This window comes from Cetorhinus maximus, chromosome 22, assembly GCF_964194155.1.
Source record: "Cetorhinus maximus chromosome 22, sCetMax3.hap1.1, whole genome shotgun sequence".
In the NCBI taxonomy this organism is placed as follows: domain Eukaryota; kingdom Metazoa; phylum Chordata; class Chondrichthyes; order Lamniformes; family Cetorhinidae; genus Cetorhinus; species Cetorhinus maximus.
In genome coordinates, this window is record NC_135900.1 from 6156833 (window position 1) to 6177980 (window position 21148).

Consider the following 21148-nt stretch of genomic DNA (forward strand, 5'->3'; position numbering starts at 1 on the left):
TTGTTATATAACGACAAAACAGCTGCTGCTCCATCAGCTTCAAACACACTGACTGTCAGCTCACTAATGCTTCTGTAATTCGAGTTTAGTTGTCCCTGAGTGAATGCACAAAAATTAAAACATTGCATAAAAGCAATGTCCTTATTGTCAAAAGTACAAGGATTAAGGGTGGACGTTATGGACAAGGTGTTCAAAGGGAGACGGTAACGCGGAGGACGAGGATTTAAAGATGTCCAGTTGAGAAGGACTGCAGATTGAGCGAGTTAAATTTCTGGGGCAGCTGGGTGTAAATAACTGAATGTGCTCAATCGGTTTCATTGCCAAATTTCTTCATTGTGGAATTGGCGATTGTTAATCTGGGATCACATCGATAAAGTCACCACACGCTCAGGGTGCAAAGGTCAAATGCGGAGATGAGGGGCCGAATTTTCCGCTCATTGGGCGGGTGCCCGCCAACCATTCACAGGCCTACGAGGGCCATTAAAGTACCAATTGAATTAAACTTTTCGCTGCCCGTCCAACCTTACGCTGGGCAGGCGAAAAGGCCAAGCGGCCTTTGGATTTTTTTAGGAAACCTCGTCTACGGACGGGATGAGGCTTCCAACAGAAAGTAAAAATTAAATAAAAGTTTTAATATTTTATTCATAACATGTACCTGCTCATGTGACTGAGTCACATGAGGGAACATGTTTTTTAACATTTTAAAATGCTTTATTTTTCATTTTCTTTTAGATCTTTCGATGCACGCACTCACTCGCATGTGTGAACCTCTGCGCTCGCCCTCCTCCATCCAGCCCCAACCCCAGGCAGTGCGCCTTTCACACTGGGGCAGGCCTTCATTGGCCCACCAGCGTTGAAATCGCGGTCGCTTTCGTGGCTGCTCCCGCTTGCTCCGCCAAGCCTGCCCAACGAGGGCAAAGTCCTGGCCAGGGTGACAGTCAGGTGAGCTCGCAATTGCAGCTGTGGCTCAGTTGGATGTACTCTTGCTCCTCAATCATAATCACCCCAGGGCTCGATTACAGAACTCAATGCTGACATTCCAGTGCGGTGCTGAGGCAGTACTGCATTGTTGGAGGCATTGTACTTTGAACAAGATATCAAATAGTTTGCCTACTTGGATGATGGCAAAGGTCCTATGGCACAACTTTGAAGAAGGGTTGGGAGCCTATCTTGGCCAATATTTACCCCTTAATCGGATGATCTGATCATTATCACATTGCTGTTTGTGGGAGCTGGCTGTGCACAAACTAGATGTTGTGTTTGCTACAGTACAACAGTGAGTGCATTTCAAAAATACTTCATTGGCTATAAAGCACTTTGAGGTGCCTGGTGGCCATGAAAGGTGCTTTGGGAATGTAAGTCTTTTTTTCTCTTTCATGAAAGTGATCAGGAATCTTGCCCTTTGCTACTTTACTTTCCTAAAGTTCCTGCTGCCTTTGGCTCAGTGGTTCTGGATCCTGCCCTGGTTTAAATTCTCACTGCTGACAGACCCAGTGTGCGGACCTCTGGTTTAGAATTTGTGGTGAGATCCTCCCATGCAGTGTGTGTGGTTAACCTCACCCCACCTGTTGTATGATATGTCTGCATGCTACTGTAATGTAAAGGTGCTCGGCAGAGCAAGGGTTAATGTGACACTGGAGAATAGCCCGTGGTATGATGTATAGAGTCACATGCTAATAGGCTGAGAGAACAGTCTAGAGAAAAACACTCTGGACCCAGCCTGCGTGGAGGTAACAGCACCATGCATAACCATACCTGGGATCTATAAATAGCTAAAGGTTAACAATAAAGGGTGTGTGTTTAAATATACAAATCTCAAGACCTCAACATTGAGACACCACGGCACATCAAATTACATCATGGTTGGCAGTTACAAGGTATCACATCAGAAATAGTACCATAATCTGACATGGTGATCCACAGTGATACGAAAGGTGGCAGCTAACCACATGAACCCAAAACAGAATCCCAAGGTATGAAACACTAAAAGCAACTGAAGCTTAACTAGAGAGATGCACACCTAAGAAGAAAACTTTAAGAACATAAGAACATATGAAGTAGGAGCAGGAGCAGGCCATTCAGCCTGTCAAGCCTGCTCCACCATTGATGTCTGATCTGCCCGTGTTTCGAATTCCACATTCCTATCTACCCCCGATAACCTTTGATTCCCTTGCCTAACAAGAACCTATCTACCTCCACCTTAAAATATTGACCCCGTCTCCACCACCTTCTGAGGCAGAGAGTTCCAAAGTCGCACAACCCTCTGAGAGAAAAGATTTCTCCTCCTCTCTGTCCTAAAAGGGCAACCCCTAATTTTAAAACAGTGCCCCCTAGTTCTGGACTCACCCACAAGAGGAAACATCCTTTCCACGTCCACCCTGTCAAGACCATTCAGGATCTTATATATTCAAATTAAGTCACCCCTCACTCTTCTAAACGCCAGTGGAAACAAGCCCAGTCTGTCCAACCTTTCCTCATAAGACAACACGCTCATTCCAGGTATCAATCTAGTAAACAAAAACAGAGAATGCTGGAAAAACTCAGGAGGTCTGGCAGCATCTGTGGAGAGAGAAGCAGAGTTAACATTTCGAGCCCGTACGACCCTTCTTCAGAGCTGAAGAGAAGTGGAAATGTGATGAAATTTCTACTGTTTAAGGGGGGGTGGGGCAGGTGGAGCTGGATAGTAGGCCAGCGATAGGAGGGATTGACAAAGATGTCATGAACTGAAGGACAAAGGGAGTGTTAACGGTAGTGGTTAGTGCTAAAAAAAAAAGGTGCTAATAGTGGCGTAAAGGTAAAAAAGCAGAATGTGGTTATAGCAGAAGTCAACTCCCAATAAAGTGCCAAGGGCTATAAAAAAAACCCAGAGAGAGAGAAACAAAAGATCCAGAGAGAGGTCACCTCCACCAAGGGCAACAGGAGACCCCAGAAAGAGGGAAACTTTGTTGAGGGCAACAAGAAACCCCCAGAGAGACAACAACTTTACCAAGGGTTGCAAGAGACCTCAGCGAGAGGGCAACTCTGCCTAGGGCACCAAGAGACCCCAGACAGAGGGCAACTCCACCAAGGGCAACAAAGGATCCCAGAGGAAGGGCAAGCAGAGACCCCAGACAGAGGGCAATGAATGACCACAGAGAGAGGACAACAAAGGAGCCCAGAGGGAGGGAGACAAATGACAGTGCAGAGTGAGCAGATGGCTATGAATGAAGGAAGGCTACCTGAGATAACTCAAAAGAAGCAAAACGTGCAAAAAGTAAATGAAGCTGTTCTACAGGAAAATGTTCACATCACAGCTGAATTGGAAGATTTGAGGCTTATGATTCAAGCTAAGTATATTCCACTAAAAATGCACTATAAACTGAAGCCTTCAAAGAACCAAGCTGTTCGAGATCTGAACAAACAGATTTCAGAGACAACACAACAACATAGGTACCAGGAGGAGATAATGACTCTCAATTCCACAGTTGGCAAATCAAAGCAGGAGTCAGGAAAACTCAATTAGATGTACAGCCAGGCAAAACACCAGGTAGAAAAGGCAGACAAAGAAGCTGCAACCCTGAAAGACTCCTTGAGGAATTATTATGTAGCCATGGAAAAACATGAGGAGCTAAAAAGGATGTTGAATATTACACTGAAGATCAGAGTGATTTGGCAAGAGGTCAACAAGAAAATGAACAGTTGAAAGAACAATAGACTGTCCTTCAAGATCAAAAGTAAAAGGAATGCAGAAGCCTTCATCAACATGAAGACTGTCTTAGAGAGCAGAATGGAAACACAGCTGGAGAAACTCGAGGAGACTCTGCTGAATTACAGGAAAGCTCAAGATGAAGCAAGCGAGCTTCACAAAGGAAAGGAAAAGCTGTTGACAGACCTGACAGACAGACAGACAGACAGTTGACAGATATGCTACAAGAATCCCTTCAGTCAAAGTTTATTCATCTGGAAAATTACGAAAAGAAAGAAAATTAATTTAATGTCACTCTGAACAAATTGAGGAACCAGTTGGCAGAGAAGACTCAGCAATGTTCTATATTTCAGGAGGAAGCTGAAAGCTTTTTTTTTATTCATTCACGGGATGTGGGATTCACTGGCTGGGCCAGCATTTGTTGCCCATTCCTAATTGCCCTTGAGAAGGTGGTGGTGAGCTGCCTTCTTGAACCGCTGCAGTCATGTGGTGTAGGTACACCCACAGTGCTGTTAGGAAGGGAGTTCCAGGATTTTGACTCAGCGACAGTGAAGGAATAGAGATACATTCCCAAGTCAGGATGGTGAGTGACTTGGAGGGGAACTTCCAGGTGGTGGTGTTCCCATCTATCTGCTGCCTTGTCCTTCTAGATGGTAGCAGTCATGGGTTTGGAAGGTGTTGTCTAAGGAGCATTGATGAGTTGCGGCAGTGCATCTTGTAGATGGTACACTCTGCTGCTACTGTGCATCGGTGGTGGAGGGAGTGAATGTTTGTGGATGTGGTGCCAATCAAGCAGGCTGCTTTGTCCTGGACGGTGTCTAGCTTCTTGAGTGTTGTGGGAGCTGCACTCATCCAGGTAAATGGGGAGTATTCCATCACACTCCTGACTCGTGCCTTGTAGATGGAGGAAAGGGTTTGGGGAGTCAGGAGGTGAGTTACCCATTGCAGGATTCCTAACCTCTGACTTGCTTTTGTAGCCACAGTATTTATATGGCTAGTCCAGTTCAGTTTCTGGTCAATGGTAACCCCAAGGATGTTGATAGTGGGGGATTCAGTGATGGTAATGCCATTGAACGTCAAGGGGAGATGGTTGATTCTCTCTTGTTGGAGATGGTCATTGCCTGGCCCTTGTGTGGTGCGAATGTTACTCGCCACTTGACAGCCTAAGCCTGGATATTATCCAGGTCTTGCTATATTTGAGCATGGACTGCTTCAGTATCTGAGGAGTCATGAATGGTGCTGAACATTGTACAATCTTCAGCGAATATCTCCACTCCTGACCTTATGATGGAAGGAAGGTCATTGATGAAGCAGCTGAAGATGGTTGGGCCGAGGACACTACCCTGAGGAACTCCTGCAGTGATGTCCTGGAGCTGAGGTGACTGACCTCCAACGACCTCAACCATCTTCCTTTGTGCTAGGTATGACTCCAACCAGCGGAGAGTTTTCCCCCTGATTCCCATTGACTCCAGTTTTGCTAGGACTCCTTGATGCCACACTCAGTCAAATGCAGCCTTGATGTCAAGGGCAGTCACTCTCGCCTCACCTCTAGAAACAGACTGATGAGCTGGTGTGAAGACACTTAGGTCCTGAATCCTCCAACGTCCGTGCCTCAATGAAGCTGTTGGGGTCCCTAACACTCGGGAAATCAGACAAATATAATTTAAAACCAGCGTAGCCATGAGCCTTGCAGCCTCATTATCCTATTTAAAGATCCAACCCATCTCCTTGCAGCCCACCCAAGCAAACCTGCTTGGATTTTCAAGTCAAAACTCAATCCTCAGTCTCGGTTTATGACTGATCTTTACAATAACCAGCTTGTCTCCAACATTGAATGAGGTGAGGATAGGGTCAGAGGTACAAGATTACAAATTAGCATGAGTCTCAATGGATTAGACACTTTATGGCATTAAACCACAGAACTAAAGAAAACAAGGCAGAATTAAACTTCCAACTGGCTGCTTGATAAAGTCAGTGGGACACCAAGGCCATATTGAGAGTGGATCCTCAAGTACGCATTGCATTGCCTTCAGATTTGGGGACACTACCCCTCTCAATCTCGTACCGCACCCCACACCCCCATTGCCTCTCTCCCCCACTCCTGCCAATTCAGGTGCACAGTTGTTTTCCTTCCCCCCCTTCACTGTATCCCGGTCCTCCCAGAACATCACGAGTTGCTGCTGAGGACATCATCAGGTCTCTTTCTCTCACAGGGAGTCAGATAAGCACTATACTACTTCACTATTTCCCTTTCTCTTTCCCCATAGCCCTGTGAATTTGTCCTTCTCAGATATTTATCCAATTCCCTTTTGAAAGTTACTATTGAATCTGCTTCCACCGCCCTTTCAGGCAGCATATTCCTGATCACAACAACTCATTGCATGAAAAAATATTCTCCTCACCTCCCCTCATAGCTCTTTTGCCAATTACCTTAAACCTGTGTAATAATCTTCTCTTCTCTGAGGAGAACAATCCAAGGTTTTCCAGTCTTTCCACATAACTGGTCCCATTCTGGTAAATCTCTGCAAACCCTCTCTGTGGCCTGGACATCCTTCCTGAAGTTAGTGTTCAGAATTCCCCACATTACCCGAGCCGGGATCGAACCAGTGAGTTATAGAGATAGAGTATAACCTAAGGCCTATAACTTACGAGCTGCTGGGCATCGTAACTGGGTGTTACCCCCAAAGATGCCCTGAGTAACCCGCCCCTCTCCCCGCCCCACCCCCACCCCAGGAAACCCCCATGTAGGGGTTGCCCAGCAATTGCCCAAGAAGTTCAGAGTTCCAATGGCTGACTGCCCTCGGCACTGGGAACCATCCGAAGGTACGATATAAATTGCAAGCTTCACATGGTTCTGACTGTCTTACAGCAATAGTTACCCACAAAAAGTTAGAAGAATTAAAAACACTTCTTACTTCTGGGTAACTATAGAAATAACCACCACCAGCCCCCCCACCCCGACTCTCCCCTGGCACTTCCCCCACCCCCACGGCCCTCCACACAACCGCTCGACTAACCCCAGCCACCTCCCACTAACCCCTCACCCTTGTCGACTAACCCCCTCCCCCACCGACATCCCACAGGAGCCCCCCCCCCCCGACCATCCCCTCAACCACCCCCCACCTGGCCTGATTCCCAATGGGACATCCCAAATACCCCCACACCCACCAACTAGCACCCCACCCCCAACACTGACCACATCCCCACCGACCACCTAACGTCCACCCCACTGACCACCAACCACTCCACTGACAACACCCCCAACTGACCACCTGACCCCCTCAATGACCACTCCCCACTGACCACCTGAACACTGCACACTGACCACTTGACCACCCCCACCCCCAGTGACCACCCTACCCCACAACCCCTTTACCCACCCTTCTCCCGCCATCCCTACCCACCCTACCCTCCCCCCACCCCACCCCAAACCTGCTCACTTATTGTATACATTTACCTTCTCTCTAGCTTCTCAAAGTGCCTGGACCTTTAAATCCACCTCCTTGATGGCAGCTAGTGCCATAAGAAAGGGGGCGTGGCTTCCTTACCTGCGACTCAGCTGCCCTCAACACGAAGCCTGGGGAACCCGCTGCCCTGCACTAGTCCCACCCGGCCTGACTCGGGAGGTCAGGTGAGAACAGTCCGGCTGCATTTCAGGGTAAGTAACTGGGAGCGGAGTGGCAATCCGACTGTGAGTGCCACTTCACGGAAGTTACGGCCCGTAGCATTTCATGGGGAGGTTGTATTTTCCCATTGCGGGTGGGAAACGTTAGTCAGAATTGTTTGCAGGTGCCAAACCCACCCCCAACCAGGGGTAGGGGGTGTAGATTTCCAGCCAATCATTCTATGTGATCTTCGTGGAGGTGCCTCTCAATTGTTATGGAGATGGGTTAATCTAATTAAAGACAGCGGGCTCTCAAAGCTGGATGGCCTATTGGAGGCTTTCAGCGTGGGTGGGGCAGTAGTTTGCAATGGAAGGTAAGTAAGAGAGAGGGTGCTTCAATATGGAGGTACCATCTCACCAACCGTAAAAGCTTAAAGCAATCAGGCCACCAGCGCATGCGCGGGGAGCAGAGGCAACGTTTTGGACTTGCTCTACACCCTGCACCTGTAGAGAGAGAAACAGAGTTAATGTTTTGGGTCCATGTGACTCTTCTTCAGAGCTGAAAAGATGTAGAAATGTAATATGCACTGGAGTGCTGCTTTGGGTGCATTGGAGTGCTTAAGTTGGAGTTTGGTGGGTGATGGAGTTCAGTGAAGAGGGGAGGGAGGTGCTCCTTTCTTTTTCTACCTTACCTCAGCCTCCATTAGCTGGTGCTTACTTTGCTACAGAGGAAGACACCGCAGGATGTCGTAGGAGCCCTTAAAGCAGCGGAGGGAGAGAGTCAGGAGTTTACAAATAAAATCTAAATGTGACCTCACAGGAGTTCTTCAGGTTGACTGGTTGGTAAGTATAGGCCTTCCCAGACTCGGTACAGAGGAAACGACTGGTTTGTGACAGGTGAGTTATTATATTATCCCATACTGCAATAAACACTTTATATAAAGTTTCAAGTGTGTCAATGCCGCTCAGCTATGTAGAATGTGCATCCTGTGGGATGTGGGAGGTCATGCAGGCACAAAATGCCCTCGATGACTACATCCGCAGGAAGTGTCATCAGCTGCAGAAACTTGAGCTCCGAATTACGAATGTTACACCCTTGTTCAAAAAAGGGATGCAAGGATAAATCCAGCAAATACAGACCAGTCAGTTTGACTTCAGTGGTAAAGAAACTTCAGGAAACTATAGTTCAGGACAAAACCAATAGTCACTTAAACAAGTGCAGGATAACTAAGGAAAGCCAGCATGGATTCATTAAGAGAAAGTCATGTTTAATTAATTTGCTGGAGTTTTTTGAGGAGGTAACAAAAAAGGTTGATAAGGGCAATGCTGTTGATGTGGTGTATGTGGATTTTGATACAGTGCCACACAATAGACTTGTGAGCAAAATTCTAGCTCATGGAATGAAATGGAAAATAGGCACTTGGATGAGAAATTGGCTGAGTGACAGGAAACAGAGAGTGTGATAAATGGTTGTTTTTCAGATCGGAGGAAGGTTTGTAGTGGAATTCCTCAGGGATCAGTGTTGGGACCCTTGCTCTTCCTGAAATATATTAATGACCTGGACTGTGGTGTGCAGGGCATGATTTCAAAACTTGCAGATGATACAAAGATTGGAAGCATGGTCAATGTGCAGGGGATAGTCTTGAGCTTCAAAAGGACATAGACATGTTGGTGGATTGGGCAGACAAGTGACAGATGAAGTTCAATGCAGAGAAGTGTGAGGTGATTCATTTTGGCAGGAAGAATATGGACAGACAATATAAAATAAAGGGAGAAACTCTAAAGGAGGTGCAGGAACGGAGGAACCTCGGTGTATATGTACATAAACTATTGAAGATGGCAGAGCATATTGAGAGAGAAGTTAATAAAGCATATAGTACCTTAGGCTTTATTAGTAGGGACATTGAGTACAAGAGTGAGGAGATCATGTTAAACTTGTCTAAGACACTAGTTAGGCCTCATCTGGAGTACTGCATCCAGTTCTGGGCACAATACTTGAAGAAGGATATGAATGCATTGGAGAGAGCACAGAGGAGATTCACAAGAATGATTCCCGGGATGAAGAACTGTAGCAATGAGGATAGATTGGAGAGGTTGGGACTGTTTTCCCTGGAGAAAAGAAGGCTGAGAGGAGACTTGATCCAGGTCTTCAAGATCCTGAGGGGTATGGACAGGGTAAATAGTGAGAAACTGTCCCCACTCAAGAGAACATCAAGGACTAGAGGGCACAGATTCAAAATAATTGGCAAAAGGAGTAAAAATGATGTGAGGAAAATGTTTTTCACCCAGAGGGTGGTTGGAGTCTGGAATGAATTTCCTGAGAGGATGGTGGAGGCAGGTTCGATGGAGGTGTTCAAAAAGGAATTGGATTGCTATCTGAAAGGAGAGAATGTGCAAGGTTACGGGGATAAGGCAGGGGAGTGGGATTAGGTAGAATGCTCTTTCAGAGAGCCAGTGCAGACCCGATGGGCTGAATGGCCTCCTTCTACACTGTAAAGATTCTATGATTTTATAAAGATTTCATACTGTTGAAGAGAGGGGGTGGAGCAAGTGGAGCAAAATAGAAGGTCAGGGATGCATGGGAGCTCAGGAGAGGTTTGACAAAGATATCATGGACACTAGACAAAGGGGGTGGTAATGATGATGTTAAAGACGAAGGCAGGTGCTAACAGCGGCATTAAGGTCAGGTAGCAGAATGTTGGTAGCAGATCACGGGTCAATGCTCAAAACAAAACATAAGAACAAATTACAGACTGGCCCTGTGGGGGAAGGGGGTTGGGGAATTTTTTTTTTAACTATTAAAATAGAGGGCGGAGTTCATAGTCTGAAGTTGTTGAACCCAATGTTAAGTCCGGAAGGCTGTAAAGTGCCTAATCGGAAGATGAGGTGCTGTTCCTCCAGTTTGCGTTGGGCTTCGTTGGAAAGTTCCAGCCGGCCAAGGTCGGACATGTGGGCATGAGAGCAGGGTGGGGTGTTGAAATGGCAAGCGACAGGGAGGTCAGGGTCACGCTTGCGGACAGACCGAAGGTGTTCTGCAAAGCGGTCACCCAGTCTGGCTGTCAAAGGAACGGAGTCTGGAGAGATAGAAGGGGAGGAACAGTGAGCAGGGTGGGTGGGTGCGGAACCGCTAGACTTTGGGGGGGTGGGGGGGGCGGCGTCTTTTGCTTTGTTTAACACGAGAACTGGGAGGTTTTTTACGGTTTAGGTTGTGTCATGTTGCCTGGAAATTTTGAAGCTGCAGTTCCTCCACAGCTGTCATCAGGCACATACTGTCACCTAGTGGTTAGAACATCGCTTCGCACATCTGCAATAAAAGCAAAGCTGTGGTCCTCGTATTCTGCAAGTCAAAGAAGTATAGAAATTTACAGCACGGAAGGGAGCCATTCAGCCCATCATACCTGTGTTGGCCGACAAGTAGCCATCCAGCCCAATCTATAGCCCTAGGTTACAGCACCTCAGGGGTATGTTCAATTACTTTCCAAATATTATGGGGTGTTTCAGACAGTGAGTTCCAGGCCCCCAACACCCTCTAGGTGAAAACATTTCCCCCTGAATCCCCTCTAAGCCTCCCACCCCTTACCCTAAATCTATGCCCCCTACTGCTGGTTCTTCCTGGGACGGGGGATTCAGAGCAATTTATCCTGGTAGTCGTTGTTACTGAGAAAGAGCGGTAACATTTCCATTGTCCTAGAATGGAAAGTGCGGAATTGGAGCGCCCACCTGTTCCAGGATCCATCCCATTGTCAATCCGTTGAAATTCCGAGCCCAACAGGGAGCTCGCGAAATTCGGAGTTAATAGAAAATGGGGGTCAGCAGGGAAAGATGGGGTTCTGGGAGGAAGTTCAGAGATATCCAGAGTTTTTTGGGTGGTGGACAAGAATTCTTAAGGCATCCAACAGCAAAGCAGGGTAATCCCATGTGGCGAGGTGGACACAGTGTCCAATGAGTGGGAGTGACATCTAGGTCATGGAAATGAGCATTGGCTGGCCTCAGCAAAGAAAGACTTGCATTTCTATAGCACCCTTAACTACCTCAGGACATCCCAAAGTGCTTCAGACCAGGAAACGAGAGTAGAAGTCTTAAAGCTGCAAAGGGGGTTTGTATGTATGTTAAAGTTATTTTGACTAAATTAAAATCCTAAAGGACATCATGAGTCAAGAGACTAGGTTCAAGGAACCAAGAAGGAGAGAAGACCTCAGAAGTCCCGAGATCCACGAAAAGACAGACTGACAGGCGTTGAACTCGTGTACCGTGCCAGGCCTTGACTAGTGGAATGTTAAGTATTAATCTTTGTTGTTCAATAAACTTTGTTAGTTCGTACTCTAAATTAGTGATTGTCCTGTTCGGTCCAACAAGAATTTTCTTACTCTGTCATTTGGAAAAGAGCCCAAATCCCAATACCCATGTTCTTTTTCAAAAATAGTCCCATGGGATCTGTTACATCACCTGAGAGGAAAGAGGCTTCTCCGAGGGTTCTCTGAGGGTTATTCTGCTTGACATCTCACCCAGTAGAGATTAACTTGTGCACACACTGACTGCTGCTGTATCTGCTGACATACCCAAGCTGCAATAGGTTCTTCATAGGAATTGGACATAATTGAGGAATCCCTGTGGAACCTACAGAATGACTGATCTAACTCAGAATGACACAATGAAAATGATGAAATGAGCAGAAGCTTGCAGGTGGAGTTGGAGGCAAAGAAGCTTTTTTCATTAATTCACGGGATGTGGGCGTCGCTGGCTAAGCCAGCATTTATTGCCCATCTCTAGTTGCCCTTGAGAAGGTGGTGGTGAGCTGCCTTCTTCAACTGCTGCAGTCCATGTGGTGTAGTTACACCCACAGTGCTGTTAGGGAGGGAGTGCAAGGATTTTGACCCAACGACAGTGAAGGAACGGCGATATATTTCTAAGTGAGGATGGTGAGTGACTTGGAGAGGAACTTCCAGGCGGTGGTGTTCCCATCTATCTGCTACCCTTGTCCTTCTAGATGGCAGTGGTCGTGAGTTTGGAAGGTGCTGCTGAAGGAGCCTTGGTGGAGTTGAAGCCCAAGATCGGTCGGTGTGAAGCGATGCACTTTAGTTGGACTAATATGGAGAGGCAGTACATCAGAGCGTTGGTGTGATTTTGAAGTGTCGATGAGTGGAGAAACCTCTGGTCTCCAGGTACACAAATACTTAATAGCTGCAGGGCAAGTTGTTAATGTGGTTAAAAAGCATTTGTGTTACTTGTTTTAATAAAAAGAAGAATACTAGAACTTTCGAACTCAGTGGTTAGGCTCAGCTGGAGCATTGTGGACAATCCTGGGCACCATATTTCAGGAAAGATGTAAAGATCTTTAAAAGGAGACAGAGGAGGTTTACCAGGATATTAGTAGGGGTAAGGGATTTCAATTATGTAGAACTGACAGAGATATTGGACAAAGCACGACTGCTCTTTCAAAGAGCCAGCACACGGATAATGGACTGAATGGTCTCCTTCTATGTTGCAAGTTTCTATGATTCTATTCTATGACACTTGAAACTAATACTCAGAACAATGCATTCTCTGTAAATCCTGGAGAATCTTCACTTTGGTGTATCCATTGTATAACCTCAGGAGTGGAATCCTGGGAATGAAACGAGGAGGAATTTCTTCACTCAAAAGGTGTGTGAATCTTTGGAATTCTCTACCCCAGAGGTTTGTGGATGCTCCATTGCTGAATATATTTAAGACTGGGATAAACAGGTTTTTGGTCTCTCTGGGAATTAAAGGATACGGGGAGCGGGCAGGAAAGTGGAGTTGAAGCCCAAGATCAGTCATGATCATATTGAATGGAGGAACGGGCTCAACAGGCCATAGGGTCTACTCCCGCTCCTATTTCTTGTGTTCTTCCAGTCTCCTCCATACTGACCAGTCACATGGGGCTATAGTGAGCTGATTGGACGCAGGGGGCCTCTGACCTTTGAACTCCGCCCTCAGTGCCAAATAGTACTGGATGCTGATATGCAATGAGCACCAAATCATACCACTGCCTTCACATTGTAACCCCAGGAAACCTTAAATCCCTGTTCCCAATAATTCATTTATCCCTTAAGTGGTGATAATGGCAGGAGACCAATAATGGAGTGAAGTCCAACATTCAAATCACACCCATGACAAGTTGGGAAAACTAATTCTAGGGGCAGGAATTTTCACTCAGCGGGCGGGTAGGCTATCGCCCGACCCACTCAAGCATGAAATGAAGCACGTTGACGTCGGCCGAATGTGTGGACACCAAGGCGCAGTCGCGAGGTAGTTCAATCGGCGGGAGTGCACCAGAGCCGGCAGTGTGCCCGCCGACAATTAAAAGGCCATTTAAGGCAATTAAATAATCAATTAACCTAAATTTTTCGCTGCCCGTCCAACCCAACGGTTGGCCAAGCGGCCTTTGCATTTTTTTGGAAACCTCATCCACGGGTAGGATGAGGCTTCCAAAAGCAAATAAAAATATTATATAAGTTTTACAATTGAATTAATAACATGTCCCTGCTCATGTGACAGAGTCACGTGAGGGGATGTATTTTCATTGCGTTTTTATTTTCTTTATTTCCTTTTTTTAAACAGTGCCTCGTCTCCCTGAAGCAGCTCCGTGTGCCTCGGGGAGATTATGCGGCGCTCACTCGCGCGATTGCACAAAGTTCACACTTAGCCCACTCGCCCTCCTCGCACCCCTCACCACCCCTCCCCCCACCACCGGCACAGGCAGTGCTCAATGCTGCCAATCGCATTTCACGCTGGGCGGGCCTTAATTGGCCTGCCAGCGCAAAATCGCGATCCAGTGCCCGTCGCAGGCGCTGGTCGGCTTCCCAATCCATCCCTGCCCACCTCCGCCAAGCCCCCACCCGCCAAGGGCAAAATTCCACCCTATAAATTTACCGATTTCTGGGTTGGCGCCAATTTTTTTTTTTGTTTGTTCATGGGGTGTGGGCATCGCTGGCTAGGCCAGCATTTATTGTCCATCCCTAGTTGCCCCTGAGAAGGTGGTGGTGGGTGAGCTGCCTTCTTGAACCGCTGCAGTCCATGTGGTGTAGGTACTCCCACACAGTGCTGTTAGGGAGGGAGTTCCAGGCCTACAGGGAATGATAGAGTGGTAATGCTGTTGGGATGATGGGATCGAGGCATTCACTCCAGATTACACAATGGCTGCCAGTGGTTTGAAACAATTAAGTTAATTAAATAAAAGCAGGCACTAACTACTGCTTGCCTAAAGCAGAGGGAGGTTTGTTGGAGGAGGGAAGTCACACTTTGTGGTGGTCGGATGGCCTAACGGATAAAGTGTCTGAATTCTGTATGAATCGTGATATCAGCAGAAGATTGCAGGTTCGAGTTCCTGCTGTGATGGTTGATAATGGGATCGAACGTATGGTTGTTAAATTTGCCAATAACACTTCGATAGACAGGAAAACTTAAGATTCCTTTATTATTTCATGGGAAGTGAGCGTCGCTGGCAAGGCCAGCATTTGATGCCCATCTCTAGTTGCCCCTGAAATGAGTGGCTTCCTCAGCCATTTCAGAGGAGCAGTTAAGACTCAGCCACATTGCTGTGGGCCTGGATTCACATGTAGGCCAGACCAGGTAATGATGGCAGATTTCCTTCCCTAAAGGACATTAGTGAACCAGATGGATTTTTATAAGACAGAGATAAAAACAAAAAACTGCGGATGCTGGAAATCCAAAACAAAATCAGAATTACCTGGAAAAACTCAGCAGGTCTGGCAGCATCGGCGGAGAAGAGCAAAGTTGATGTTTTGAGTCCTCATGACCCTTCAACAGAACTGAGTAAAAATAGGAGCGGGGTGAAATATAAGCTGGTTTAAGTTGGGGGATGGGGGGAGAGAAGTTGGGGTGGGGGGGGGTTGGTTGTAGGGACAAGCAAGCAGTGATAGGAGCAGATAATCAAAAGATGTCACAGATAAAGGAACAAAGAGGTGTTGAAGGTGGTGATATTATCTAAAAGAATGTGCTAATTAAGAATGGATGGCAGGACACGCAAGGTACAGCTCTAGTGGGGGTGGGGTGAAATAAGACTAAAAGGGCATAAAAGGTATAGATTTTAAAATAATGGAAATAGGTGGGAAAAGAAAAATCTATATAAATTATTGGAAAAAACAAAAGGGAGGGGGAAGAAATGGAAAGGGGGTGGGGATGGAGGAGGGAGTTCAAGATCTAAAGTTGTTGAACTCAATATTCAGTCCGGAAGGCTGTAAAGTGCCTAGTCGGAAGATGAGGTGCTGTTCCTCCAGTTTGCATTGGGCTTCACTGGAACAATGCAGCAAGCCAAGGACAGACATGTGGGCAAGAGAGCAGGGTGGAGTATTAAAATGGCAAGCGACAGGGAGGTCTGGGTCATTCTTGCGGACAGACCAAAGGTGTTCTGCAAAGCGGTCACCCAGTTTGCGTTTGGTCTCTCCAATGTAGAGGAGACTGCATTGGGAGCAACGAATGCAGTAGACTAAGTTGGGGGAAATGCAAGTGAAATGCTGCTTTACTTGAAAGGAGTGTTTGGGCCCTTGGACGGTGAGGAGAGAGGAAGTGAAGGGGCAGGTGTTGCATACTTTGCGTATGCATGGGGAGATGCCATAGGTGGGGGTTGAGGAGTAGGGGGTGATGGAGGAGTGGACCAGGGTGTCACTGAGGGAACGATCCCTACGGAATGCCGCCAGGGGGGGTGAAGGGAAGATGTGTTTGGTGGTGGCATCATGCTGGAGTTGGCGGAAATGGCGGAGGATGATCCTTTGAATGCGGAGGCTGGTGGGGTGATAAGTGAGGAAAAGGGGGACCCTATCATGTTTCTGGGAGGGAGGAGAAGGCGTGAGGGCGGATGCGCGGGAGATGGGCTGGACACGGTTGAGGGCCCTGTCAACGACCACGGGTGGAAAACCTCGGTTAAGGAAGAAGGAGGACATGTCAGAGGAACTGTTTTTGAAGGTAGCATCATCAGAACAGAAGCGACGGAGGCGAAGGAACTGAGAGAATGGGATGGAGTCCTTACAGGAAGCGGGGTGTGAGGAGCTGTAGTCGAGGTAGCTGTGGGAGTCGGTAGGCTTGTAACGGATATTGGTGGACAGTCTATCACCAGAAATTGAGACAGAGAGGTCAAGGAAGGGAGGTGGAGTGTCAGAGATGGACCATGTGAAAATGATGGAGGGGTGGAGATTGGAAGCAAAATTAATAAATTTTTCCAGGTCCCGACGAGAGCATGAAGCAGCACCGAAGTAATCATCGATGTACCGGAGAAAGAGTTGTGGGAGGGGGCCGGAGTAGGACTGGAACAAGGAATATTCCACATACCCCATAAAGAGACAGGCATAGCTGGGGCCCATGCAGGTACCCATAGCCACACCTTTTATTTGGAGGAAGTGAGAGGAGTTAAAGGAGAAATTGTTCAGTGTGAGAACAAGTTCAGCCAGACGGAGGAGAGTAGTGGTAGAGAGAGACTAGAACTAGGGGACACAGTTTAAAAATAAGGGGTCTCCCATTTAAGACAGATGAGGAGAAAGTTTTCCTCTCAGAGGGTCGTAAGTCTGTGGAACTCTCTTACCTGAAGAGCAATGGGGTCAGGGTCATTAAATATTTTTAAGGCTGGATCAGGTAGATTCTTGATTGACAAGGGAGTCAAAGGGCATGGGGGTAGAAAGGAAAGTGGAGTTTAGGCCACAATCAGATCAGCCATGATTTTACTGAATGGCAGGGCAGGCTCAAGGGGCTGAGTGGCCATACTCCTCCTTCTAGTTCATCTGTTCGTACGTTGGTATTTTCACCCAGCAACAGGGAAGGAACAGTGTTATATTTCCAAATCAGATGGTGTGGCTTGGAGGAGAACTTCCAGGTTGTGGTTTCCCATGCATCTGCTGCCCTTGTCCTTCTGTAGGGTGTGGGTTTGGAAGGTGCTGTCTAAGGAGCCTTGGTGAGTTGCTGCAGTGCATCTTGTAGATGGTACACACTGCTGCTACTGTGCGCTGGTGGTGGACGGAGTGAATGTTTGTGGATGTGGTGTCAATCAAGCGGGCTGCTTTGCCCTGGATGGTGTCAAGCCTCTTGAGCGTTGTGGGAGCTGCATTCATCCAAGCAAGTGGAGAGTATTCCATCACACTCCTGACTTGTGCCTTGTAGATGATGGACAGGCTTTGGGGAGTCCGGAGGTGAGTTACTCTCTACAGAGTTCCCAGCCTCTCACTTGCTTTCGTAGCCATAGTATTTATATAGCTGGTCCAGCTCAGTTTCTGCTCAACAGTAACCCCCAGGATGTTGATAGTGGGGGATTCAGTGATGGTAATGCCATTGAATGTCATGGGGTGATGGCTGGATTCTCTCTTGTTGAAGATGGTCATTGACTGACACTTGTGTGGTGCAAATGTTAATCGCCACTTCTCAGCCCAAGTCTGGATATTGTCCAGGTCTTGCTGCATGTGGACACGGACTGCTTCAGTATCTGAGGAGTCGCGTATGGTGCTGAACATTGTGCAATCATCAGTGAACATCCCCACTTCTGACCTTATGATGGAGAGGAGGTCATTGATGAAGCAGCTGAAGATGTTGGGCCGAGGACACTACCCTGAGGAACTCCTGCAGTGATGTCCTGGAGCTGAGATGATTGACCTCCGACAACCACAACTATCTTCCGTTGTGCTAGGTATGAATCCAACCAGCAGAGAGTTTTCCTCCTGATTCCCACTGACTCCAGTTTTGCTAGGGCTCCTTGGTGCCACACTCGGTCAAATGCTGTCTTGATGTCAAGGGCAGTCACTCTCACCTCACCTCTGGAGTTCAGCTCTTTTGTCCATGTTTGAACCAAGGCTGTAATGAGGTCAAGAGCTGAGTGGCCTTGGCGGAACCCAAAGAGTGTCAGTGATCAGGCTATTGATGAAAAAGTGCCATTTGATAGCACTGTTGATGACCTCTTCCATCACTTTACTGATGATCGAGAGTAGGCTGATGGAGCAGTATTTGGCCAGGTTGGATTTGTCCTGTTTTTTGTGTATAGGACACACCTGGGCAATTTTCCACATAGCCAGGTAGATGCCAGTGTTGTAGCTGTACTGGAACAGCTTGGCTAGGGGCGCAGCAAGTTCTGGAGCACAAGTCTTCAATACTGTTGCCAGAATATTGTCAGGGCCCATAGCCTTTACAGCATCCAGTGCCTTCAGCCGCTTCTTGATATAACATGGAATGAATTGAATTGACTGACCACTGACATCTATGATGCTGGGGACCTCCAGAAGAGGCCGAGATGGAGCATCCACTCGGCACTTCTGGCTGAAGATTGTAGCAAATGTTTCAGGCTTGTCTTTTGCAATGATGTCCCGGGGATATTTATCTTTCAGGGTAGGGATATTTGTGGAGCCATCTCTTCCTGTTAGTTGTTTAATTATCCACCACCATTCACAACCAATTGTTGGCTAACAAATCGGATTTTTCAATCTCCTTCGGGGAAGGGAACATTGTTGCCCTATGTATGACCTGCTCTGGCCTAAACAGGACTCCAGTCCCACACTGTGACTGGCGTTAATGCCTTCAGGGTAACTAGGGATGGGCAATAAAAATGGTCTTGCCAGGGTCACCCACATCCCAAGAACAAGTGTAACAAAAATCTTGGTTTGGAAAATAAGCTCCCAGATCTGAACCAGAAATAAAAACAGAGAAAATGCTGAGAACACTCAGCAGGTCTGGCATCAGTTCTGGTGAAAGGTCACAAACCTGAAACATTGACTGGAATTTTACCCCCCCACTTCCCCCACCCTGAAGGAGTGGGCTCACAGTGAGTGTAAAGTTGGGTAGGATGACAGGGGGAGTGGGAGGCGCAGGGGCATCGTGCCAATCACCTACCCGCCTCCACTGGTATTTTACCAGTGTAGGGTAGGGGCCCTTGTCACATGACAAGGCCATCAAGCATAACCCTCAGGCATGCCTACGGGTTCAGGTCTGGGATCCCCTTGTTCAAGCAACCTGTGCTCCCTGAAAGGGCCCCCACCTGAACATCACCACAACCCCGCCCCCCTCCTCCACAACACCCCCCAACCTCCCCCCTAAACCCCCCACCGCCCCGGGCCTCCCAACTGAACCCTCCCACACCCTCGCCTGGGTGTGTCTGATCATTCCTGGTGAACCTGACCTAACTGTAGGAAGAGCTCTAAGCATGGAGTTGACATTTTAAAGCACTGTGAATAAAACCATAGAAACTGGTGTCATCTCTGCATAGCTCCAGACATAAAATATACAACAGTCCCCACTTAGCTGTACTCTGGGCCTCCTCCATCACTGCCTCTGGTCAGTGACTATCTGCAGTCCTAGAAGTGGCCACCGCTGCCAGAGCACCAGGAAAACTAAATCTGGTCACTTATAGTAACTATTATTAAATGATCCATTATCTGCCGTTTGTGAGAAATTGTAATGGGGCAATTGGCTGCACCATTTCCGGTGACTACACTTGAAATGTATTCATTGGCTGTAAAGACCTTTGGGTTCTCCAACAAGAGAGAATCCAACCATCGCCCCTTGATTTTCAATGGCATCACCTTCACTGAATCCCCCGCTATTACCATCCTGGGGGATATATCGCCGTTCCTTCACTGTCGCTGGGTCAAAATCCAGGAACTCCCTCCCTAACAGCACCGTGGGTGTACCTACACCACATGGACTGCAGCGGTTCAAGAAGGCAGCTCACCACCACCTTCTCAAGGGGCAATTAGTGATAGGCAATAAATGCTGGCCCAGCCAGCGAAGCCCACATCGCGTGAATAAATTTTTTATAATGTCCTGAGGCTGAGAAAGGTGCCACAGAAATACAACCCCTTTCTCACCTTCATTCTTCCTTTTTTCCTTCTTTCTTCTCTCTCTCTCTCTCTCTTCAATGTCAGTTTCCGGAATTCTACCAGCCAGAGATGTGACCCGTAAGTCGTCCTGTTCATTGTGTTCTGTTCAAAAACGACATTGCAGCGTCACCAACATCGGACGGAAAGGCTTTGCTACGTTAGAAATAGGAGTTTAGCATTTTTATGTGGGAAGGGACACATGACTCATCAGATCTCCTTTCACAAACACCAGTTCAGCTGAAAGGAATGTTGTTTGCATTTCTTTTGAAAGAGAAAAGATCACCTCGCTCCATCAATCGGTGCCATCTTTGCCAGACAGTTTTTTTTTTTCAAATTTTCTCATGTAGCAGTTGTGTTGACGTCAGGACCTTCTCAACCTATTGATGTGGTTCCTGTTTGAAAGGCAGCAGTCGAATCAATTCCCTCCTCTGGGAGTTCATTTCAACACCCATTATCCTGTATATTTGGAGAGGGGGAAGATACAGTTATTTGTTTATATGTTTGAATTTTATATTCAAAGTTAAAGTAAAGGTGCCATAGAATCTTTAATATCCTCCAGCGACGCCAGTTGGGCCTTGGTTTAATGATGCATCCAATAGATGACACATCTCACAGCTTAGCACTCCCTTGGTACTGCATTGGGAAGGACAACTTGGATTCTTTGCTCAAGTCTCGGGTGTGGAGTTTGAACCCACAACATTGAAAGAAGTATAGATTATTTTAGTGATGATAGTTGAGCTATAATTGCTGGCCCTGACATGAGACCTGTTGCTTCTCCATAAAGCTCCAGCCTCTTCACTTTTCAAGTTCACCGTCTAAAATGTCAAGTCCACCCCTTTTGGAATGTGGAGTCTGTCCCTGTCTGGCATTTCTTTCATGAAAATGAGAAATAACCCAGCACTGGTCTACTCTGGTTCTTAACAGGGTCCAAGCTGGTTGGTGAGGCAGAAACCAAGACACAGAACTTTTATTTACTGAGAGAGTTTACTGACTTGTTCAGCCTCATCGCTCTCCTCCCACATATCCAGT